Source organism: Meles meles, chromosome 11, assembly GCF_922984935.1.
Source record: "Meles meles chromosome 11, mMelMel3.1 paternal haplotype, whole genome shotgun sequence".
Lineage (NCBI taxonomy): Eukaryota > Metazoa > Chordata > Mammalia > Carnivora > Mustelidae > Meles > Meles meles.
The window spans coordinates 66,588,268-66,613,837 of NC_060076.1; the positions used below are offsets into that span (position 1 = coordinate 66,588,268).

Genomic DNA, 25,570 nt, shown 5'->3' on the forward strand with positions numbered 1-25,570 from the left:
CACTGCTCTGAAAGTTAAGGTAGCTGCAGCTTCCCCAGGATCCCTGGAGCGCTCCAGGCCCGGTCGACTTCCGGCCGGGCGGGAGCCAGACGCCCCTCCCTCCCCCAAGAGCGCGAGATTCATCGCAATTTTCCCGCGAGGCCGCGGCGATGCGCGGCAGCGCTTGCCGGGCCCCAGAGTGCACTGCGGGTCTAGAGCGCGCGAGCGCCGCTCCACTGCCGAGCGACCGCGGGAAAATTCCAAAAAAGTCAAACAAAACAAAAAACCAGTACGGGGCAAAGCCAAATTTGCAAGCCACAGAACCGGGGCGGAGGCGTCCTTTCTGCCACTGCCCAAACTGCTGAAGCAGCTCTGGCGCAGACCACCCGGTAAGAGAGAGGCCGCAGAACGAGAGCGAAGGCGGCTGCTTCCCTCGGGGGTCTGGCAGACACGTCAGCCTGGGGATGGGGGTGGGGAGGGGCAGCGCAGGGAGGGAAGACTCGCGAGAACGTTCGCCGCGCCTTGTGCGTCTAGGTGGATGAGCGGAGCCCCCGCCGTGTGCTGGGGGTGAAGAGGGGCGGTGGGTAGAGTTTGAGGTGGCGCCAGCCCGCGGAGGGGCGGGACGGCGGGCGAGGGGCGGGGATACAGGGCGGGCCAGGCCCGGGGGTGGAGCCGGCGCAGGGGTCACGCGGAAGGGAGCCCCCAGAGCGGTGCGACTTCGGAGTGGGCGTTTCGGTTTTTTGCTTCGTTGAACGCTGGCAGCTATGTTTGCTTAAAAGGAGAGGTGCAAAGGTGAATTTCTTCACCCCGGATCCGTGGGAGCTGTGAAAATTCGCCTCTTCTAACCCATCACCCTCTACAGCTGGCCGCTTGCTCTCCGGCCCCCTGCCCCCAGGGCTCTAGGAGGGAGCGAGGTTCTTACCCCTTCCCGCCCTCCAGGCCCTTCATCGCACACGGGGAGGAAGGTTCTGATCGGTGACCGTTTACCCGCAACAGTCTTTCTTTGAGCGCCAGGCCAAGTCGCGTCCAAATCCCTGAGAGATTTGGGGGGTGGGGGGAGGGAGCTGTTGTTTCTTGGCTTGCTCTTTTGTATTTACGTGGGCGCTTTTACAACTATGAACCTTCTGTGGTCATCTTGTATGGGTTAGAAGTCTGGAGGAAGAAGAGATCAGGACTTTTTGAAACATGAGAAATTCGGGACCAGAATTTTTAAGGAAAGAGGCCGAGGACTTTTCCAGCAAAGACCTGTGTCAGTGCTTTTCTCCTAATCCGAAACTGTTGGAAGAATCCCTGGCTGCCGGTTTCCTAATAACCTGCCCATTTAGTGCATGTTAACTGTGATGTGACTGACTTACCATTTATCACATAAGGAGGGCACTGTTGGGCCACCCAACTGCAGCTATTTATGGATGTCACTCACCTTCAGTGATGTGCAGCTCAGAACCTTTTCTCATTATTCCCTTAAAGAGGGGAGGAAAGATTGTTACAAATGATTGAATTCATACCATGTGTTGGGATCATTTATTACATAAGCTTAGATAGAAAACATGTCCATTGTGACTTTATCCATTAAACTTAAATTAAACGTTTCAATATAATGGAAAGAAGCATTTATATGCATCAAAACAGAATTTGCTTTTCCTCGTTGTATTAAAGACCTCTTTCCCCAGAGTTAAAGTTAGGTCCTGCTTATTTAGAATTGGACAAATTTTACTTTAGTATATATTACATTTTAATTTTTTTCATTATTCAGTCATATTCCTCTTGATTTCTTGAAAAACATTTACTAAGGTTCCAGAAAAGCAAAGTATTTTGGAATTTTTTGTTCTCTAATGAAAAGCATTAACTGGATGTGGAAGATGTGTTGCTGCATGTATGTGAAACTGTGCATGTACATTTAAAAATAAATAGTATTTTAAACCAGTTCCATATTTCAGCAAGCAGTTCCAGTAACAATTATACAAATTTTGTACTTATGAAAACCAGCTTCAAGGAGGCCAGCTTGGCCAGTAGAAAGTTGGATTGATTACCTAGGCCACATGGTTAGAAAAATCTCGCATGGTGTGGCAGTTCCAAATTGGTAGTGGTGGAGCCTCGAAGCAGGCTGGAAATCAGTACCAAATGGATTTATAAAATTTAAGTTGGAGTATATATATTCTCTGTTCTTGTTTATGGATCTTGAATGACTTACTTTAATATGAAAGAACACTTGGGGCGCCTGGGTGGCTCAGTGGGTTAAAGCCTCTGCTTTCGGCTCAGGTCATGATCTCTGGGTTCTGAGATGAGTCCCGCATCAGGTTCTCTGCTCAGCAGGGAGCCTGATTCCTCCTCTCTCTGCCTCCCTCTCTATCTACTTGTGTTCTCTCTGTCAAATAAAGAAATAAAATCTTAAAAAAAAAAAAAAAGAACACCTATGGGAGAAGTACTTTGAGTTAACAGTCCTTCAATAAAAATGTAGTAGAGAAGAAAAAATTTACCAGAAAAGTTAGATAACACCACAAATCTTGAGCATTTTATTTTCTACTAGATACCATTTTTTTTCTTTTTTATTACTCTGTTTGGAAGAGACCTTGCAGTGTTAACTGACCTATTCTCTTAGGCTCTTCATAAGTTCTGCTATGTATGCAGAAATCATTTCCCTCTTAAGGTCTCTGATACAGGAACATCTATAATCTTCCTGGTATCTTTCTCTAGTTATAGGGAAGCCGAGTTCATGTGGAAATCACCTTTTTGACTCTGTATACTCTGTTTTCTAAAGAATTAAGTAATTTTTAGTAAATTTAGTTTTTTGGAATTGTGCAGTGATTACTAAAATTCATTTTTTTTAAAATTTTATTTATTTGACAGAGATCACAAGTAGGTAGGGAGGCAGGCAGAGAGAGAGGAGGAAGCAGGCTCTCCGCAGAGCAGAGAGCCCGATGTGGGGCTCGATCCCAGGACCCCGGGATCATGACCTGAGCTGAAGGCAGAGGCTTTAACCCACTGAGCCACCCAGGTGCCCCTAAAATTAATTTTTAGAACATTTATACCACCCTAACAAGTTTGTACATGCAAGTTCATAGTTGATCCTAGCTGTGGCTTTCAGCTAGGCAATCAGGCAACCATTGATTTGTGTTCTGTCTCTACAGATTAGCCTTTGGGCATCCATATAAATGGATTCATAAAGTAAGTGCTGTCTTATCTCTGGCTTCTTTCACTTAGCATGATGTTTTTGAGATTTATCCATTTTGTAGCATGTATCAGTACTTCTTATTTATTGCAAAATAGTATCCCATTGTATGGATATACCGTATTTTTTTTATCTGTTCATCCTGTTTGTGGAATTGGTGGACATTTGAGTTACTGCTACTTTTTGGCTATTAGGAATAATGTTGCTGTGGACATTCATGTGCAAGTCTTTGGAAATATGTTCTCATTTTTCTTGGATAGATACTTACGAGTGGAATTGCAAGGTTGTATCATAAGTTCATGTTTAACTTTTTAAAGAAACTGCCAGACTTTTCAGATGGGGCTGTACTATATTATACTCCCACCAGCAATGTATGGGGGTTTTAATTTTCCCAGAACACCATTTATTGTGTCTTTTTAAAATAGCCATCGTAGTGGGTGTGAAAGTAGTATTTCATTGTGGTTTTATTTTTATTTTATTTTATTTTTAAAAAGATTTTATTTATTTATTTGACAGGAAGAGAGTGAGACAGGGAACTCAAGCAGGGGGGTTGGGAGAGAGAGAAGCAGGCTTCCTGCTGAGCAGGGAGCCGTACAAGGGCCAATCTTAGAACCTAGGGATCATGACCTGAGCTGAAGGTGAATGCCCAGTGCCCAACGACTGAGCCACCCAGGTGTCCCTCATTGTGGTTTTAATTCGTGTTTACCTATTGACCAATGATGTTGAATATATTTTCATATGCATATTAGCAATTTCTTTGTCAGTTTTGAAATATCTGTTTTTAATTGGATTATGTTAACCTTTTAAAGGTAAAAGTTAGGTGATTCAGGCAGCAAAATCAGGTTTATTTAGGAACAGTAGAGGAACCATAATTCAGGACAAGCAAACTGTGGTGAACCATAAAAGTCCTGAGAGCAAAGTAGGCATGTCCTTTTTAGAGGAAGGGAAGGAGTTTGGGAGGGTCTTTTTTGAACAGAAATTTAATGGAAGGAAATGAGAATTTGAAATGGTGGCAGCTTCTCAAAGGCTATAGGTGAGGGCAGCTTGTTGTTGCTGCGTGGAGTTCAAACCTTCCTTCTTACTGCTGGACTGTGTAAGCTGGGACAAGTGAGATGTGTGAGTCATCTCTTCATGGTTTCAAAATCCCAATTTTGAGTTAGATTTCTTTAACACCTTTTCAAACCTTTCTTAGTATCACTGATCAAAAGTTGAGCCATCTGTTCCTTGTTAGAATTGTTTTTGTCTTTTGGTGTTAGGAAGGACCTTTCCTGTACCTCATGTCCCACAGCAGAGGGAGGTGCACAGATTGAAAACCACTGAAGCCACCTTTGAGTAACAAAGAACAGTGGGAGGGAGAACTCTCAGGTATTTCTGATTCAAAGTCTGTATCTTATCAAGGTTATAAGCACTGGAGAGCTCTTGAAGTGTTGAGGCCGCATCACCCAGTTGGGTATGTCCTTTCTACAAGGTTTTGACAGACAACAGGTACAAAGCTTAAAAATGATTATACAGAATGATATGAGGAGCAGAATAATGACATCAGTTTATATAATAGTCCTGAACCAGGAGCCCAAACCCGAAAATGACTGACTACAGAGCAAAGTACCCTAGATCTTCAGGTGGAATTTATTGTAACTAATGTATTTGTTCCCTAATTTTATGTGATTGGGTTTCCACTTTGGAGGATTTATCCATGTGCAACAGGTGGTGTTTGCTATTGCATAAATGCTTCCTTTTTCAGCAAGTAGGTGATCAAAGGCTATATGCATACCTCAAAGATATTGTAGGTTCAATTCCAATACTGTAATAAAGCGAATATTACAGTAAAGTAAATATTGCAATAAGGCAAGTCATGTTTTGGTTTCCCAGTGCATATAAAAGTTATGTTTATAATATACTGTAGTCTATTAAGTGTATGATAGCATTATGTCTTAAAAAATACATACCTTAATTAAAAAAGACTTTATTACTAAAAAATGCTAACCATCTGAGCTTTCAGCAAGTTATAATCACTGATCACAGATCACTGTAACAAATATAATAACGAGTAAGTTTGAAATAGCATGAGAATAACTAAAAGGTGACACACAAAGTGAGCAAATACTTTTGGAAAAATGGCACTAATAGACTTGTTTAACTCTGGGTTGCCACAAACCTTCAGTGTGTGAAAAAAAATTGAAGTATCTGTGAAGTGCTATAAAGTGAAGCACGGTTAAATAAGGAATGCCTGTGCTTTAGCAAGTGACGGAGTGTTTGTTGTTGGGCTCCTGTTGCCTTACGGTAGGGCTTGGCAAATTTTCCCAGTTCCAGAGGGAGATTTCTAGTCATTCGTTCATTTTGTCCATTGTCAGGGAAGTCACAAAAAGGGTGAGTGCTGTTCTGAGGGAGGCAAATCCAGAGTCACATATACCTCCTGGGAGTTACCTTTTTAATGTGGCAATGAAGTTTTAGTTGGAAAAACCCATGTGAGACTTCAGATTTCTTGTGGATGTCTGTAGGGGCAGTTAGAAATCCAAGTATGCATTGGCAGCCCCTGGTGGTCTAAACATTCATAGGCCTAGCGAGAGGCCCAGTGATTCACCAGACAAAGATAAAACCACATACTGCACATAGGATTCCTACTGTGGTTTGATTATTAATAATGGTATTAATTGGTATTATTCAGTTGGCCCTTTTGAGCCCAGGGTCACTGGTTTTTAGGGAATAATTAGGGAGAAACTGTCTTGTTCTGTGGACTCTTTCTTTTTTTTTTAAGATTATTTATTTATTTATTTGACAGAGATCACAAGTAGGGAGAGAGGCAGGCAGAGAGAGAGAGAGAGAGAGGAGGAAGCAGGCTCCTTGCCAAGCAGAGAACCCGACGTGGGGCTCGATCCTAGGACCCTGAGATCATGACCTAAGCGAAAGGCAGAGGCTTTAACCCACTGAGCCACCCAGGCGCCCCATTGTTCTGTGGACTCTTTTTCTTGAAGGCCGTACAAACAGGGGTTATTTTGCTACAGCAAGCAGCTGTGAGGAAGTAGTGAGAATGGGGAACTGTATGAGTGGAATGGGTGTAATTAGTTGCACTGAGAGTTATGATGGGACAGAGGGTAGGGAAAACCTGACACTGTTGTAGAAATTTGACTCAGAAATATCTTCACCTCTCTCCCCTCCAGCAACCCTCAGTTTGTTTCCTGTGATTAAGAGTCTCATGGGGGGATGGGGTAAAAGAGTGATGTTATGAACAGTGGGTATTATTATAAGACTGATGAATCACTGTCCTCTACCTATGAAACCAATAATACATTATATGTTAATTAATTGGATTTAAGTTTTTAAAAAAGTGTGCTTGGGGAAAAAAAATGAGAAAAATACCCTGTAGGATGAGGGTATAGTTAGTGGTTGCATTGGAGATGAAGGCAAAGTTGGCTGCAGGGAAGACTGGAAGTTCTCAGCTGTCGTTGACAGATCAGGGTTTCTGATGACAGACCCAACAGTGAGAAATCTTCCCCTTTTGCCAGGGAAAGGGAAATACGTGGTGTCTCCCAGTCGGATGGGGTGACCTAATGGGGTGGAAGCCAGCAGTGTGAGTGATGAAAGGATTCACCTGAGGCAGAACAAAGGTGATAGAAATTTATTTAATACACCCAAGGAAGCAGGAGGCAAGGTAGCGAAGGAGAGATTGTTTGCCACGGTAGTGAGTTTTTAAAGGTGGAAGGTGAGGAGGTATGGGGACATGGAAGTTTCCCTTTTTTGGTTGTAAGTAGCCATTTGGTCAGTTAGGGCTTATGGGTATTTGGAGGTGGGTGGCCATGTGGTTGCTGTGGGCCCTTTTACATTGATCAGGTTTCCACTGCTTAAACCTTTTGGCCAAAAATGGCTTCTACAAAATACAGACAAGGGCATTGTCTCTCCAGCATAGAGAAGAAGAAAATAAGGCTAGAAAAAGCATGAAGGAGAGAATGTACAGGTCTACCCTCATCATCTTGGGAAAATTCTGCTGTAGCTGTTGTTTGCTTCAGTTCCTGGAAATCCTTAATTTTAGGTCACCATTTGGTGTGCATGTTTAGCCCGGGTTTGAGGGTTTCTTTAGATGAGACCCATGGATCCAGGAGTCAAATCCATGGAATTTGCTGGCATAAGAATTAGTCAATAATTACCTTTCTAGTGTGGTTGAAGAGTCTTTTTGAAGTTGTCCTTTCTTTTCTTTTTTTTTTTTTAAATATTTTATTTATTTATTTGACAGAGAGAGAGAGATCACAAGTAGGCAGAGAGGCAGGCAGAGAGAGAGGGAGAAACAGGCTCCCCACTGAGCAGAGACCCCGATGTGGGGCTCGATCCCAGGACCCTGAGATCATGACCTGAGCCGAAGGCAGAGGCTTAAACCACTGAGCCACCCAGGCGCCCCTGAAGTTGTCCTTTCTAATAAAGGAAATCCCCAGGTTACAGGGTGTTGTGCTTGGGGTCTTCATCTCCTGGGAACATGCTGTGAAAAGATTGTTGTTAGTGCATTTACTGTTTTCAAGGGATGTAATTACACCTTTGCAGTACTGAAGTATATCTCCTTTTATTAGGTGTGGGTCAAAAAATGTTGAAGCTAGATGCATAGGGCACTCAATAATTATCTCGAAGGTGAGAACTTGTGGGTGGATCTGAGATTAGGAAGGACTAAGGCAGTTCTTTTGGCCAGGGTATTTGAAAGTTTTTCACAAATTTTGCCAATTGAGTTTTGATTTTGCTGCTGGTTTATTCAGTTAGTCCTGAAGACTGAAGATGATAAGTGAAGGAGGAATGTGAAGGATGATAACTGACAGTGAAAATGCTACAGAGCCGGCCAGACATCACAGACTCACCATAATATTTGACCAATAAAATTAGTTTCTTGGTCACTGTAGGGTTTAAGAGGGGTTCCTCAGGCAGGGATGATTTTTTTTTTCCCCAGTTGGATTTTAGCTACTGAAGAGGAAAGTTGCTTGTCTACATATAAAGGCTTTGGCCTAGTGGGAAGACATATGAATCATTGCCAAGACATATTTGTACCCATGAAATGGAGGTAGCTGAATAAAGTCTATTTTCCAAACCTCAAATGCTTCATTTGGCAATTTAAAGTGCCCAGGAGCAGTGAGGCTAGATTTCCCTGGATTGTGTTTTGGGCAAGTGAGGTAGTCAGAGTAGGCCTTTATTGTGGCTTTGTTAATATTTCCCCACTGGTATTGATCAGAAACCTTATCATTTTATCCATAGACCACTGGTTTAGAGCATGTACAGTGGTCAATGATGGGAACTTTAAAAATATTTTAAACTCAAAATGGATTAAAGACCTAAATGTGAGACCTGAAACCATAAAATTCCTAGAAGAAATTTCTTTGACATTGATCATAAAAAAATTTTCTAGATATGTCTCTGGAGGCAAGGGAAACAAAAACAAAAGTAAACTATTGGGAATATACCAAAATAAAAAACTTTAGCACAGTGAAGGAAACCATCAACAAAACAAAAGGCAACCTACCGAATGGGAGCAGGTATTTGCAAATGACATATTCAATAAGGGGTTAATATCTGAAATACATACAGAGGTTATACAATTGAACACCAAAAAAAAAAAAAAAGAAAAAGAAAATCCAATGAAGAATGGACAGAGGACCTGAATAGACATTCCTTCAGAAAAGGTATGCAGATGGCTGAAAGACATAGGAAAAGATGCTCAACATCACTAGCCATCAAGGAAATGCAGATCAAACCCTCCCTGGGATATCACCTTAGACCTGACAGATGGATAAAATAAAAAAGACAGGAAATAACAAGTGTTGATGAGGTTGTGGAGGAAAAGGAGCCTTGTGCACTGTTGGTGGGTATGCAGATTGATGTAACCATTGTGAAAAACAGTATGGCGTTTCCTTGAAAAATTTTTTTAAAAATATTTATTTATTTGATAATGAGACACAGCGAGAGAGGGAACACAAGCAGGGGGAGTGGGAGAAGCAGGCTGTCCGCTGAGCAGGAAGCCTGGTCCGGGACTCTGTCCTAGGACCCTAAGATCATGACCTGAGCTGAAGGTAGCCACTTAATGACTGAGCCACCCAGGTACCCCTCGAAATATTAAAAATAGAATGATCACCTGATTCAGTAATCACAGTGCTGCTATTACCCAAAGAAAATGAAAGCATATATATTTTGAAAAGATATACACCCTCTGTTTATTGCAGCATTATTTACAATAGCCAAGATGTAGAAAAACCCATGTCCATTGACAGTTGAATGGATGAAGGTGTGGTGTGTATACACACACACACACACACACACACACACACGAATATTACTCAGCCATAAAGAAGAGATCTTTCCATTTACAATAACATGGATATACTTAGAGGGTATAATGCTCAGTGAAATAAGTCAGGCAGAAAAAGACACATGTGATTTTACTCTTACATGGAATTTAAGAAATAAAAACAAATGAACAAACAGAAAAAAGAGGCAAAAAACCCAGGTTCCTAAATACAGAGAACAAACTGGTGGTTGCCAGAGGAGAGGTGGATGAAGTGATGGGTGGAAGGAAATTAAGAGATACACTTATCTTGATGAATATTGAAGAATGTATAATAGTGTTGAATCATTGTGTTACACACCTGAAATGAACATAACACTAGTTGTTTATTGTATCTTAATTTTAAAAGGAAGAAAGAGGGGCACCTGGATGGCTCAGTGTGAAAGCCTCTGCCTTCGGCTCGGGTCATGATCCCAGGGTCCTGGGATCAAGCCCCGAGTCAGGCTCTCTGCTCAGTGGGGAGCCTGCTTCCTCCTCTCTCTCTCTGCCTGCCTCTCTGCCTATTTGTGATCTCTGTCAAATAAATAAAAATCTTTAAAAAAAAAAGGAAGAAAGAACTAGAATTAGAGAATTTCTGGCAGGATTGAGTTTTGATTTGGCCCAAAACACAAGTTTCTCTTTTTATCATACCAACCACCATTTGATTGCCAATATTGTTTTTCCTTTCCTGGTGCTAATTGTTGGTGTCTCTAGTCAGTCTCTCCAGGCTACCCTTTGGAGGTGAGTTCCTTTGGACCGTAACAGAGGTTTGACTTTTGAACCCTATGAGGCCAGCATTTTTTGTGGAAAAGTCAGTGAGGTGATTTCCTCTACCCTTCAGAGAGTCAAGCTTAGAATGCCCCTGGACCTTAATACTAGCCAAAGCAGCAGGTAAGAATATAGCATCTAATAATTACTGAAGGTAAGGGCCGTTTTCAATTTTATCTCTGCTGGAAGTAAAAAAGCCACATTGTTTATATAACATTCCAAAATCCTGAGCCACTCCAAAGGCATGTCTGTTCTTAGTGAAAATGTTATCCTAAGCCCTTAAGAGTGCATATAATTTGACTTCATGGGCTGAAAAAGCCAAAGGCAGAGGTGCTGCTTCAATTATTGCAAAAATTGATATTGCATACTCAGCACAATATTTACAATTTTCATCTTTCAGGTAAGAACCATTGGTGAACCATAAAAAGTCAGGGTTATCTGAAGTTTTCTGTAAATCATCATGTGGGGCAGCAGGTGATTTGTCAGTATTTAGTAGTTGTGGGGGGCTTTCATCAGTAGAGGAGGGGAGAAGATTAGCAGGATAGAGGTTACTATAGTGAACAAGAGTCATATAAGGGGCAGTTAATGGGATGATTTCATAGGAAGTGAAATGGCTAAATGAAAGATGTTCTGTATGATGAGAGTTAAGAAGAGCTTTGACAGCATGTGGCACAAAGATGGTTAAAGGGGATCCCATGATTGTTCCTTCAGTGGCCTTTACAAGAAGGGCAGTAGCAGGTATAGCAGTGAGGAAGGGGGATATCCCTGGGCTACAGGATTTAGTTGTTCACTGTAATAGTGGGTTGGTGGTGCTTCTCATGTTTTTGGGTGAGTATCCCAAGGGTATTCCATTTTTCATATACAGCCAAGAAAGGGAGTTGATAATTGGGGGTGTCCAAGGGCCAGGAGATGGTTATTAAACCATATCTTTTAAGATCTGAAAAATCATGTCATCGCAATCTTCCTAGGTTAGAAGTTTTTAAACAAGTTTTATAAAGGTTGGACCATAAGGGAAAAGTTTGGGATCCAGTTGCAACAATAGCCTGTGAACTTGAGAAAACCTCACAGCTGATATTTAGTGTTTGGGCTTTGAGAAGTTCAGGGTGCCCTCAAGCCTGTGTGATCTAGATGCTGTCCTTATTCTAAGGTTAAATGTTTTAAGTATCAAATTTAAATTTGAACAAATTATAATTTTTAAGAGACTTTCTATTCCTTTTTGGCTTGGAGTTTTAGCAAACACGTTATCTTCTTATGAGGAGGCTTGGGAAGGGGAGCAGAGAAGTAAGTCATCCACATACGTTATTAAAGTAGAGTCTCCAGGGAATTTGGTATCATGTGGCTCAGGCTTTAAGGTTTGAGAAATAAGGGCTTTCCATGAACCTGGGGCATTATTGGTCGGGTTATAGTGCTGTTCTTCCCAAGTAAAGGCAAAAAGATGCTTACTAATTTTATTTACTGGGATACTGAAGAAAACACTACATAAATCAATCATGGAAGAAAATTTGCTGTCAGTAGGGATGGAGGCTAGTAAGGTGGGGTTAGGGACAACAGAGTGGCAAAGCAATGACAATATTGTTTATGGCTCAGGAGTCCTGATGAGCTTCCATCTGTGGCCATTTGATTTCTTCACAGTTAAAATGGTGTTGCAGTCGGGGCACCTGGGTGGCTCAGTGGGTTAAAGCCTCTGCCTTTGGCTCAGGTCATGATCCCAGGGTCCTGGGATTGAGCCCTGCATGGGGCTCTCTTCTCAGCGGGGAGCCTGCTTCCTCCTCTCTCTCTCTCTGCCTGCCTCTCTGTCTACTTGTGATCTCTGCCTGTCAAATAAATAAATAAATAATCTTAAAAAAAAAATGGTGTTGCAGTGCCTGGTGCAGGGGTTAAGGAGGCACTGGGTCTAATGGACTTCTATAATTGGCTTAATGCCTTGAAGGGCTTCTTTATTTTAGGATATTGGTTAATTCTGGGTAGAGATTTTGAAGAATCTGTTTGGATCTTTAACAGGAGGTGCACTATGGATCCTGTAAATATCAGTTGAGGATTTTGCCATAGAGAGGATGGTAACTGATCCACTAGGGACAAATGATTAGTGTCCTTGGAATAGCTATTTTGATATTAGAGATGGAGCAAATAAGAGATGTTGAAGGGTCATTTGTCTTATTTAGTTGACTATTTCGGTTGCTACTGTCAAATTCTAGAATTATTTCTACCTTTTGGAAGAAAAATCCCAGCATGATATTTTTCTAAGAAATCTTGGCCCAATAAATGAATAGGGCCAGAGAAACTAAGGAGAAAAGGGTGGGTATCTCTGAAGGTATTTTGGGTACATTTGGAAGCCTCCAGGTACCAATTAAGATAGGGATCCCATTTAGTCTGTTTAATTTCAGAGCTCTGGTCTTCTAATTTGGTTCTGAAAAATAAAAGTTTAGGTGATTGAAGGTTCTCCACAATGGCCATTGGAGTTGTAAGTTATCCCAGTTAGTTAAGGATGCACAAGAGGAGGGACTGTAGTTTTTGAAAATAAAACTGACCGGGATCCAGGAAGGAGGACTGTCTTGAGAGAATTTAGAGGATTGGAATCTTCTCCTACTTCAAAAGCAGAGGTTCAGAATATAAATGAATATCACTAAAAGGACTATACCTTTAATAAAACAGATCACCAATTAAATTGGAGAGCTCAACAAAAGGAGGGAGCTTGAAGCTGAGAGATGACTTACTGAACTGAAAGGAAGAAGACAAATCAAGCAGAGAGAAATAAGGGGTACAAGTGGGTGCCACATGTGGTTCTAGGGGTTGTTAGTTCCTCTTGAGTTCATTGCCTTTGGATTCCACTTCTGACACCATTAAATGTCAGCCTTTTAAAAAGAGAAATGTAAGTGAATAGCCAGCAAAATCAAGTTTAGGGGCACCTCGGTGGCTCAGTGGGTTAAGCCTCTGCCTTAGGCTCAGGTCATGATCCCAGGGTCCTGGGATCCAGCCCCACATTGGGCTCTCTGCTCAGCGAGGAGCCTGCTTCCTCCTCTCTCTCTGCCTGCCTCTCTGCCTACTTTTGATCTCTCTCTGTCAAATAAATAAATAAATAAAATCTTAAAAAAAAATCAAGTTTATTTGGAAATAGCTGAGGAATTGCAATTCAAGAGAAGGAAACTGGTGAATGATAGGCAAATCCTGAGAACAACGGAGAGGAGCATCCTTTTACAGAGGAAAGGAGGAATTTGGAGGGGTTGTTTTGGACAAAGTTCATTGGAATAATATGAGAGTTCACAATGTTGGTGGCTACTCATTGGCTGTAGGCGAGTGAAGTGATGACAGCCTCTCATTGGCTACAGTTAAGGATGGTTGCTGTTGTTGAGGGCCTGTAGCTTGTTGTGCAGAGAGGAAATCTTTCTTCTTGCTGGATCAAGCAAGCTGCAATAAATGGGTCTATGTGAAAGCTCTCCTTTCATGGCTTCCCAGTTCCAATTTTGAGTTAGGTTTCCTTTTTTTTTCCCCCTAAGCTTTTATTTATTTATTTGACAAGAGAGATGACGAGTAGACAGAGAGGCAGGCAGAGAGAGAGGGGGAAGTAGGCTTCCTGCTGAGCAGAGAGCCCAATGCGGGGCTCGATCCCAGGACCCTGAAACCTTGACCTGAGCTGAAGGCAGAAGCTTAACCCACTGAGCCACCCAGGCGCCCCTTGACATAGGTTTCCTTAACACATTTGTCACAGTTGATTGTCTTATTACTGGGTTGTAAGCATTCTGTGTAGATTCTGAATAGGAGCCCATTATCAGACACATGTTTTGCAAATAATTTCTCTCATTCTGTTACTTGTCTTTTCATTTTCTTCATGGTATCTTTTGAAGTACAGAAGTTTTAATTTTGAGGAAGTCCATTTTATGTTCTTTTTTTTCCATCATATCTTGGGTTTATGATTGATTTCCATAAACTTTCATGTGTGGCATGAGATATGGATCCAAATTTATCTTTTTTGTACGTGTTTATCCGGTTGTGCCAGCACTATTTGTTGGAAAAAACTGACCTTTCCCTACTGTTATCAAAAATCAGTTTGCTATAGGGGTGCCTGGATGGCTCAGTTGGTTGTGTCCAGCTCTTGGTTTTGGCTCAGGTCAAGAGATCAAGCCCTGTGTCAGGCTCCATGCTCAACACAGAGTCTGCTTCAGACTCTCTCCCTCTGTTCCCCAATCCCCCCCCCACCACATGCACACAAGCTCTCTCTCTCTCTTTCTCTCTCTCTCTTTTTTTTTAAAAAAGATTTTATTTATTTGACACACAGAGATTACAAGTAGGCAGATAGGAAGGGAAGCAGGCTCCATGCCAAGCAGAGAGCCCGATGCGGGGCTCGATCCCAGGACCCTGGGATCATGACCTGAGCCAAAGCCAGAGGCTTTAACCTACTGAGCCACCCAGGCGCCCCTCTCTCTTTCTTTTAATAAATAAAATCTGAAAAAAAATCAGTTGACCATAATTATAACTAGACTCTCATTTCTGTTTCAGTGATCCAGCACCACACTATTTTAATTATGGAAGGTTCATAGTAAATTTTGAAATTGGGTAATAGAAGTCTTCTAGTGCTTTTATCCTTTTTCAAATTGGTTTGGCTATTCTGGGTTCCTTACATTTCCATGTTAAGTTTTAGTATCATCTTGTCATTTTTTCCCCCCAAAAAGCCTGCTGTGGTGGATTTTGATAGAACTGCATTGTAGTTCTCTTTTGGGGGAGAAATGTAATAACTTGAATATGGAATGTCTTTTCATTTGTTTAGATCTTTAATGTCTTAGAGCGTTGTTTTGTAATTATCATTATACAAGTCTTGCCCTTCTTTTGTTAATTTTATTTCTTAGTGTTTCCTTTTTGATGCTATCGTGAATAGAATTGTTTTTTGCATTTCATTTTTGGATTGTTAATTATTACTATATGAAAATACAAACAGTTGGTTTTTTATATATTGATCTAGTATTATGCAACCATGTTTATTACTTCAAGCAGGTTTTTTGTGAATTCCTTAGAATTTTCTACATATGCTGTCATGTCATCTGTCAATGTAGACAATTTTATTTTTCCCTTTGCATTTGGGTACTGTTTTTTTTTTTTTTTTTGCAGGGGAGTGGGTGGCTAAAACTTCCAGTACATTTCTGAATGGAAGTGGGGAGAGTGGACATTCTTTACTTGTTTCTGGTGTTAAGGGGAAAGCATCTAACTTTACCAAAGGTATGATGTTAGATATAAGTTTCTCATTAGTGATCTTTATCAGGCTGAAGAACTTTACTTCCTATATTGTTGAGAGTTCTTATCATGAATAAATGTTGGATACACAAAATACAGAGATGTAGAAGAAGATATGAAAACACAAAATGTTGAGGGGGGAATAGTGGAAATGAGAGTTTTTAGAATGCGTTCAAACTTAAGTTGCTACCAACATAAAATAAACTGTTATATGTACAGGCTGTTATATGCAAACTTTATGGTAATCAGAAAGCAAAAACATGTACAAAAGATAATGAGAACTGAATGTAAATATAACAGTATGGAAATTCATCAAACTGCATGGGAAGAGAAGAAGAAAGAAAAAGAGAGGAACTACAAAACAACAGCCAGAAAACAGTTAACAAAATGGTAATAAGTGCATACTTATCAATAATTACCTTAAATGTAGATGGATTACATTCTCCAAAGATGGATTATATTCTCCAATCAAAAGGTGTGGAGTGGCTAAATGGATTAAAAAAAAAAAAAAAACCAACAAGACTCATCTGTATATATTCTTTTAAAAGACTCACATCACGTCTAAACACATACACAGACTGAAGGTAAAGGGATGGAGAAAGATAGTCCATGTAAATAAAAACAAAAAGAAAGCTGCTGTAGCTATACTTTATATCAGAAAAATTACATTTTAAAACAAACTGTAGTAAAGGACAAAGAAGGGCATTACAGCTCTTTTCCAGCTGGAACCATGGAGGGTGCAGAAGAGATGAAAAAGAAGGTTCCTGCTGTGCCAGAAACCCTTAAGAAGAAGGGAAGAAATTTCGCAGAGTTGAAGATCAAGTGTCTGAGAAAGAAGTTTGCACAAAACATCCTTCAAAAGGTGAGAAGGAAGCTTATCTATGATAAAGCTAAGTCTTAGCACAAAGAATATAGGCAGATGTACAGAACTGAGATTTGAATGGCGAGGATGGCAAGAAAAGCTGGCAACTTCTGTGTACCTGCAGAACCCAAATTGGCGTTTGTCTTTAGGATCAGAGGTATCAATGGTGTGAGCCCAAAGGTTCGGAAAGTGTTGCAGTTTCTTCGCCAGATCTTCAAAGGCACCTTTGTTAAGCTCAACAAGGCTTCAGTTAACATGCTAAGGATTGTGGAACCATACATAGCATGGGTGTACCATGCTATGAAGTTGGTGAATGAATTGATCTACAAGCGTAGTTATGGCAAAATCAACAAGAAGTGAATTGCTCTGACAGATAACACATTGATTGCCCAATCTCTTGCTAAATATGGCATCATCTGCAAGGAGGATCTGATTCACAAGGTCTATGCTGTTGGAAAATGTTTCAAAGAAGCAAACAACTTTTTATGGCCCTTCAAATTATCTTCTCCATGAGGGGAAATGAGGAAAAAGACCACCCATTGTGTAGAAGGTGGAGATGCTGGCAACAGAGAAGACCTACTCAATAGGGTTATTAGAAGGATGAACTAAGGTATCTACCATGATTATTTTTATAATCTGGTCAATTAATAAATGACTGCTCTCAAATGGGGGAGAAATGGCATTACATAATGACAAAGGGGTCAGTTTAAGAAGATAAAACTTTAAATATTTGTGCACTCAACATAGGAGTATCTACAAATATAAAGCAAATATTAACAGACTTAAAAGGAGAAATTGACATCCATGCATAGATTATCCAGACCCCCCCCCAAAAAAAAACATCAATAAGGAAACATTGGTCTTAAATGACACATTAGGGCAGGGGAACTTAATACATGCATGCAGAACATTCATCTAAAGCAATAGGATACACATTTTCTCAAGAGCACATGGAACATTCTCAGGGTATATCACATCTTAGGTCACAAAACAAATCTCAAAATTTAGGAAGACTAGCATCATATGAAGCATCTTTTCTGACCACAATGGTATAAAACTAGAAATCAATTATAAGAAAAAAAAAGAAAAAAACACCAAAATGTGGAGATTAAACAGTATGCTACTGAACAACCATTAGCTCAACAAAGAAATCAAAACAGCAGAAATGAAAAAATACCTTGAAACAAATAAAAATGGAAACAGAACCTTGCAAAATCTATGGGATACAGCAAAGGCAGTTTTAAAAGGGAAGTTTATAGTGATATAATCCACATCAAGAAACAGGAAAATTATCAAACAATCTGACTTTTCACTTAAAGGAATTTGAAAAAGAATAGTAAACGAAGCCCAAAGTTAGTTGAAGTAATGAAATAATGAAGACCACAGTGGAGATAAGTTTTACTTCAAGAAAAAAAGAAAAAATGAACTCTGTTGAATATATCGACATAAGTCGTAGTATAATTGAAGCATTAAAAGTCACCAATGTTTTTTTCTACCTTGTAATGGTATTTTAAATACATTCATATAAAACAAACATGGTAGAGATAATAAAGCAGAGAACAGATCTGCTTTGCAGTTAAATTTTGTATGGCTTGCATGATGTTTAAAATTTTTTGATCATTCACTAACATTTTAATACTAAGCAGTTTCACCTTTAAAAATCCATATATTCTGAGTTTCATTAAGGCATTAGGACAACTAACTCTGACTTCTCCTTTGGCAGCAGCTGGCAGGAACTAAGTTCTGCCTGTCTTCTTTGGATGGTGGTTTGTCTTCCAGTAGCCTTAAGCCCTTTTGATTGCTTTACTCATTTAACTTACCCATTCTGGACATTTGAATTTATGACCTTTGTCTAAAGTAATTTAGTAACACTTGAATCATTTTGAAATGCATTTAGTTGTCAAAGTAATACCTAGAGGGGAAAAATGGGCAATTCTGAACAAATTTCTCTTACTTCTTATGGAAAGTACTACAGTAATCTTTGTTCTCTGGTGAGTTTGAAGTTTCCTGCTTATAGAAAAAAGTTTATTATTATTCCTGAACAATAATATGCTGTATATCCTTTAGAAATCAGAGCTTTTGTCCTACTGATTTTTTAAAAATTTATCGGTTTTATAAGCATGGATTTTTTTTTGAAACTTCTTTTGTTTTCCTGGTTTATTTGTAGCAGCACTTAGTCATAAGCCCCATTAAATGTATTTTGCACTTTCCAAGTTATTCTCACATAGATTGAATGTGATACTCACAGTAACCACATGTGCCAAGGTAAGAGAGGCATTTAAAATAGAGGAAAAATAGAGTGAAAGCTTTTCAAGAAATTAATTTTGACCAGGATTAGGAGTTCCTGAGAGATAGCCCAAAGAGGATAGTGCTGAAGAACTTTTGGGGCTACTTCTGTTTGTGCAACTTTTAAATATGTCTTAATTACTATGGGATGATAATCTTTTCAGTTTCTAAAAGAGCAGGGCATTTCTGGTTACCCAGACTCAACTTATTTTAGCAGAAAACCTTCACATTCAGTAATAACGTCTCTTTGAAATGTTTACAGAGGAAGAAACTGAGGTTAGTGGCAAAGCTGTTGACTGTTACCCCAGAAACTGACTCTGGTCTGGTGCTCTTTTCATTGCACCAGCAGCCCCATGGCCAAGGATTGCTGATGCTCCCTGTTGAAATATTCTTAAGCAAGTCTTTGGCAGGCTTTTTGTTGAATTTTTCTACTATGTAAATAAAGGTATTAGAAGAAATGTAGGTTTTTGAATACTGCCTAATCAGTTTCTGCTTGGTAACTTGCCCTGAGACCCTCCGTGAATGCCAGCAAACAAATTGAATCCACAGTGTGTTTGATATGCATATCTTCTCCCTAAACAAAATTTGAATTCCACAAACACAAATTGAGTCATTTCCAAATGTTTGTATATGAATGGAAGTTTTTGTCCTATCCTTCTGTAACCAATACATAAAACTTCTGAAGGTCTATGATGCATTTGTTGTACAATGTTAATCCAAAACAAAACTTTATTCTGACCAAATTTGTAGCTATTGGGAGATACCAAACTCATTTCTCCATTGATCAGTACAACATGTTTCTACCAACCAGATCTAAAAAATGTGTAAAGGAGTGCCATGCTGTAAAGATCTTATTATAGTTATAAACACAAGTGCAGCTGTTAAAAATCTAGCAAAACCTCAGATTAAACAATTTAAAATTTACGAAGATGACATTCCAGAGCCATTTTTCATAATATAAACACTCTGGGACATGTCTTTGAAATGAGTGGGATTGTCATTAATATTAATGCCACTGAATTCAAGGCTGGGGAGTCATTTCTTTTCGAGCTTATTTTCACTACTAATTTTGGAATAGAATATGCTTTTAACCTGAAGTATGGCATGTTTATTCACATCCTGAAAAAAATTGATTCTGTTCCTTTTGAATTATAGGAATCCAAAAATACAGTATTTTATTCTTTATGATCTTTTAACTTAAATGAGTTTCTTAGAATTAAATTTGGCAAAAATTAGCTGTTAATGGAATCCAATTGCATTAGTCAATTAAAAAGATAGTAAATAGTTGATATTTTAGAATCATATCAGTTGGACCATTTAAAATGCTGTGTTTAAGGAAAGAATTTTAATCTAAATGATTTTGAACATATTTCTTGTGAACTTCTCTTTCAGTTAGGCTGTGGTACAACAAGCATTCAAAACTTGCACTACTTCAGGCACTTTCCTGAGTTCCTGTATGAATCCTGGCAATTTCGGGGTGGAGTCTTTTAGGTTTTCCACATAGAGTATCATGTCATTTGCAAAGAATGAGAGCTTGACTTCTTTGCTGATTCGGATGCCTTTTATTTCTTTTTGTTGTCTGATTTCTGAGGTTGGGACTTGTAGTATTGTGTTGAACAACAGTGGTAAGAGTGGACATCTGAAGTTCCTGACCTTAGGGGGAAAGCTCTGTTTTTCCCCATTGAGAATATATGTTGTGGGCTTTTCATCTATGGCCTTTATGATATTGAGGTATGTTCCCTCTATCCCTATCTGTGAAGAGGTTTTTTTTTTTTCTTTTTTTTAGATTTTATTTATTTATTTGACAGAGAGCACAAGCAGGCAGGCAGAGGGAGAGGAAAAGGGAGAAGCAAGCTCCTTGCCAAGCAAGGAGACCAATGCGGAGCTTGATTCCAGAACCCTGGGATCATGACCAAAGGCAGATGGTTAACCGAATGAGCCACCCAGGTGCCCAGTGAAAAGTTTTATTCAAAAAAAGAATGCTGTACTTTGTCAGACACTTTTTCTGCATCTATTGAGAGGATCATATGGTTCCTGTCCTTGACTTTATTAATGTGGTATATCACATTGATTAATTTGCAAATGTTAAGTCACCCTTGCAGCCAGGAATGAATCCCATTTGATCATGGTCAATAATCCTTTTAATGTACTGTTGGATCCTATTAGCTAGTATCTTGGTGAGAATTTTGACATTTGTGTTCACCAGGGATATTGATTTGTAATTTTTTTTGGTGAGGTCTTTGTCTGGTTTTTGGGATCAAGGTAATGTTGGCCTCATAGAACGAGTTTGGAAGTTTTCCTTCCATTTCTGTATTTTGAAACAGCTTCAGAAGAATAGTCTTCTTTGAATGCTTGGTAGAATTCCCCTGGGAAGCCATCTAGCCCTGGACTCTTGTTTATGGGGAGACTTTTGATTACTGTTTCAAGTTCCTTGCTGGTTATAGTCTGTTCACATTTTCTATTTCTCCTGTTTCAGTTTTGGTAGTTTATACATCTCTAGGAATATATCCATTTCTTCCAGAGAGCCTAATTTGTTGGCATTAGTTGCTCATAATATTTTTGTATAATTGTTTGTATTTCATTCATGTTGGTTCTGATCGCTCTTTCATTCATGATTTTATGTTTTTGGGTCCTTTCTCTTTTTTTTCATAAGTCTGGCTAAAAGTGTACTGATGTTACTAATTTGAAGAACCAGCTCCTAGTTTCATTAGTCTGTTCTACTGTTCTTTTGGTTTCTGTTCACTAGTTTCTGTTCTAATCTTTATTAATCTCTTCTCCTATTGGGTTTAGGCTTTATTTGCTGTTCTTTCTCCTGCTTCTTTAGGTATAAGGTTAGGTTATGTATTTGAGACTTTGCTCGTTTCTTGAGAAAGGCTTGTTTGCTATATCCCTTTTGGGACCACCTTTGCTGCTCTGCAAAGGTTTTGAACAGTTGTGTTTCCATGTTCATTTGTTTTCATGGATTCTTTTAATTCTTATTTAATTTTTTGGTTGAACCATTCATTCTTTACTAGGATGTTCTTTAGTCTCCAGGTATTTGAGTTCTTTCCAAATTCCCTCTTGTGATTGAGTTCCAGTTTCAATGCATTGAAGTCCGAAAATATTCAGGGACTGATCCCAATCTTTTGGTACTGGTTGAGACCTATTTGTGACCCAGGATGTGATCTATTCTGGAGAATGTTCCATGTGCACTTGAGAAAAAGATATGTTCTGTTGCTTTAGGATGGAATACTCTGAATATCTGTGAAGTCCATCTGGTCCAGTGTGTAATTCAAAGCCTTTATTTCTTTGTTGATCTTCTGCTTAGATGATCTGTCCATTTCAGTGAGTGGGGTCTTGAAGTACCCTACTGTTAGGATATTATTATTCTGTTTCTTTAACTTTGTTATTAATTGGTTTGTTTATTTGGCTGCTCCCATGTTAGGGGCATAAATTTTTATAATTGTTAGATATTCTTGTTGGATAGACCCTTTTAAGTATGATATAGTATCATTTTTCATCTCTTATTACAGTCTTTGGTTTAAAATCTAATTCAGTTGATACAAGGATTTCTATCCCAGCTTTCTTTTGATGTCCATTAGTATGATAAATGGATTTCCACCCCCGCACTTTCAGTCTGGAGATGTCTTTGGACCCAAAATGAGTCTCTTGCAGACAGCATATCAGTGGGTCTTGCTTTTTTAATCCAGTCTGATACCCTGTGTCTTTTGACTGGGGGATTTAGCCCACTTACATTCAGAGTAATTATTGAAAGATATAAATTTAGTGCTATTGTAAAGTGACTGGTTCTGTATATTGTCTCTCTTCCTTTCTGGTTTATGTTACTTTTGGGTTCTCTTACGGGATCCCCTTTATTTCTTGAAGGGCTGGTTTGGTGATCACAAATTCTTCTATTTTCTGTTTATTCTGGAAGCTCTTTATCTCTTCTTCTATTCTGAATGACAGCCTTACTGGATAAAGTATACTTGGCTGTATATTTTTCACATTTAGCTCCCTGAATATATCATGCCAGTCCTTTCTGGCCTGCCAGGTCTCTGTGCATAGGTCTTTTGCCAGTCTCATGTTTCTATCCTTGTAGATTACAGACCTCTGTCCTGAGCTGCTTTCAGGATTTTTTTTCTTTGTTTCTTTGACATGTAATAATAGCTTCACTATTATATGTCAAGGTGTTGACCTATGTTTATTGATTTTGAGGGGGGTTCTCTGTGCCTCCTGAACTTGAATGCCCGTTTCCTTCCCCAGCTTAGGGAAGTTCTCCACTATAATTTGCTCCAATATACCTTTTGCCTTTCTTTCTTGGTTTCCTCTTTTTCTGGGATCCCAGTTAATTTATATTATCTTGCTTTATGGTATTGCTGATCTCTCAAATTCTCCCCTCATGATCTAATAGTTGTTTTATCTCTCTTTTTCTCAGCTGCTTTATTCTCTATCATTTTGTCTTCTGTATCACTAATTCTCTTTTCCGCCTAATTTATCCTAGCAGAGCCTTCATTTCTTATTGCATCTCATTAATAACCTTTTTTATTTTTGACTTGATTGGATTTTAGTTCTTTTATTTTTCCAGAAAGGAATTCTCTTGTGTCTTCTATGCTTTTTTCAAGTGCAGCTAGTATCTTTATAATCGTTACTCTGAACTGTAGTTCTGATATCTTAGTTATATCTATACTGATTATGTCCCTGGCAGTCAGGACTGCCTCTTCTGTTCTTTGATCTTAGTTTCTCTGTCTTGTCACTCCGTCTGGAGAATAGAAGTACTAAAATTGCAATGACCCCAGAGAAATACACACTAAACAAATCAGAAGGGACCCGAAACCAAAGAAAATTGAGAAAAGAAAAGAGAGAGAAAATATAAACAGACAGGTGAATAGAACAGAGCAATACACTGGATCTTGTGTGTATTTTGGTGTGTTTGTTAGAGAACTAAATCCCAAATTATAACGAAAGTAAAACTTTCCTATGTACAAAAATAAAATTAAATACAATGAAAGGATAGGATGTAACTGTAAGGGGCGTCTGGGTAGCTCAGTCAGTTAGGCATCTGCCTTTTGCTTCATTCATGATCCCAGGGTCCTGGGATTGAGTCCTGCATCAGATTCCTTGCTTAGTGGGGGGTCTGCTTCTCCCTCTTCCTCTTCCTGTCACAGTACCTGCTTGTGCTCTCTCCTCTCTGTCTCTCCAATAAAAAAAAAAAAAATCTTAAAAAAAAAAAAAAAAAAAGAATATATCCAGGGGCGCCTGGGTGGCTCAGTGGGTTAAAGCCTCTGCCTTTGGCTTGGGTCATTATCTCAGGGTCCTGGGATCGAGCCCTCTGTCAAGCTCTCTGCTCAGTGGGGGGCCTGCTTCTCTTTCTCTCCCTCTGCCTGCCTCTCTGCCTACTTGTAATCTCTCTGTCAAATAAATAAACTCTTAAAAAAAAAAAAAGAATGTATCTGTAAAGATGAAAATTAAAAGAGACTTAAAAAAAAAGAATAAAGGAAAAATAACAGGGCCTGTGTGACTCAGATGGTTAAGTATCTGCCTTCAGCTCAGGTCGTGATCCCAGGGTCCTGGGATTGAGTCCTGCATCAGGCTCCCTTCTCATTGGGGAGCCTGCTTCTCCCTCTCCTTTTACTGTTTCCCCTGCTTGGGCTCTCTTGGTCTCTCTATTACTAGATTCTGGGTATATTTTAGTCTGTTTGTTAGAAGAAATTGCATTCCAAAATTGTAAGAAAGAAAAACTTAAATATATTTATGAAAATAAAATTTAATACAATGAAAGGATAGAATGTAACTGTAACTGTAAAAATGAAAATTTAAAAAGACTTTTAAAAAGTTGATAAAATAAGAAATTGGTTGAGAAGGAAAGAGAAAAAAAACCAAGATTAAAAGACTACAGAATCATGAGAAAAAACAGCCATGATTTCTAGATACTGTTTCCCCCTTGCACTGGTGTTTTACAGTCTTGTGTGATCGGTAATATTGGTTTTATCCAGATGTTTTTGCTGATCTTCTGAGGCAGGGGCCTGTTGCACTGATTCTCAGGTATCTTTGCCCCGTGCAGAACTGCTCCACCTTTGTGTGGGGGGTGGGGGGAGGAGGGAGGAGGAACCTTAGTAAGTGGCTCTGGATTGTATGTGGCTTTTTTTCCCTTGAGGGCTTTCCATGCCATTTTTGAGGATGAGAATGAGAATGGTGGCCTCCCAATCTCTAATGCTAGAGCCGAGAGCTGATGCCCACACCTTCAATGTGCCCTCAGGGAGAAGCAGTCAGTCACTCCTGTCTTTCTGGTTCACACCTGTTCACACTTGGTGCCTACAGGGCCTGTGACCCAGAATTTTTAATCTCAGGTATGCAGCCTTGTCTTGGGTCTCCAAACCCTATAAACTGTGGCAAGCTGCTTCTCCTGGGGGAAGGACAGGGGTTTTGCTGTGGTTCTGCTGCTTGGTGGGCCCCTGCTTGGAGAGTGGTTGCCAGATAGTGCCAGGGTTTGTGGTTTATGGCAACACTGAGCTGAAAGCCCACTCCTGGGCTTACTGATTACAGCTGCCTTTCCCATTCCGATGCCTTGGAACTCTGCTGCTGTCAGGCACCCCCATTCTTTTTGTGAACATAGGGATCCTGTTCCATCTAGGATTCTGCCCCACTTTACCTAAACCTGAACACCTTTCAGGCAGGGACATCCCCCATCGGAGCAGACTTGAAGTTCCAGTTTTGCTCTCCACTGTTATATCACCTTCTGGCAGCTGGCTGATGGAAGCTCCCTCCCCTTGCTGTGTATTGCCTTGGTTTCACTTCTCTGTACCTCTTACCTTCAGAAAGGGGTTGCTTTTCTATTTGTAGAATTGCAACTGTTCTTTTCTTAGATGTCTGATTGAGTTCACAGTTGTTCAGAATGATTCGATGGGTATTCAGCTGAATTCCTGGGACAAAACTAAGGTCTCCTACTCCTCTGCCATCTTGGAAAGTCAGACCTATCTGTATATTTTGTTTTCCATCTTTTATGTTTGAGGTTTCT

General features: G+C 39.7%; 1 protein-coding gene and 1 pseudogene across 3 annotated transcripts in view; both read left to right on the plus strand.

Moving 5' to 3' along the window:
- The first annotated feature begins 206 nt into the window (after positions 1-206).
- FANCC (FA complementation group C) overlaps positions 207-25,570 on the plus strand; it is a 283,214-nt gene continuing 257,850 nt past the window's right edge. For all 3 annotated transcript variants that reach the window (XM_046023918.1, XM_046023916.1, XM_046023919.1), the window contains exon 1: positions 207-368. The gene's annotated coding sequence lies outside the window, so the exon portion shown is untranslated. The remainder of the gene's footprint in view (positions 369-25,570) is intronic.
- LOC123953552 lies at positions 16,150-16,899 on the plus strand (annotated as a pseudogene).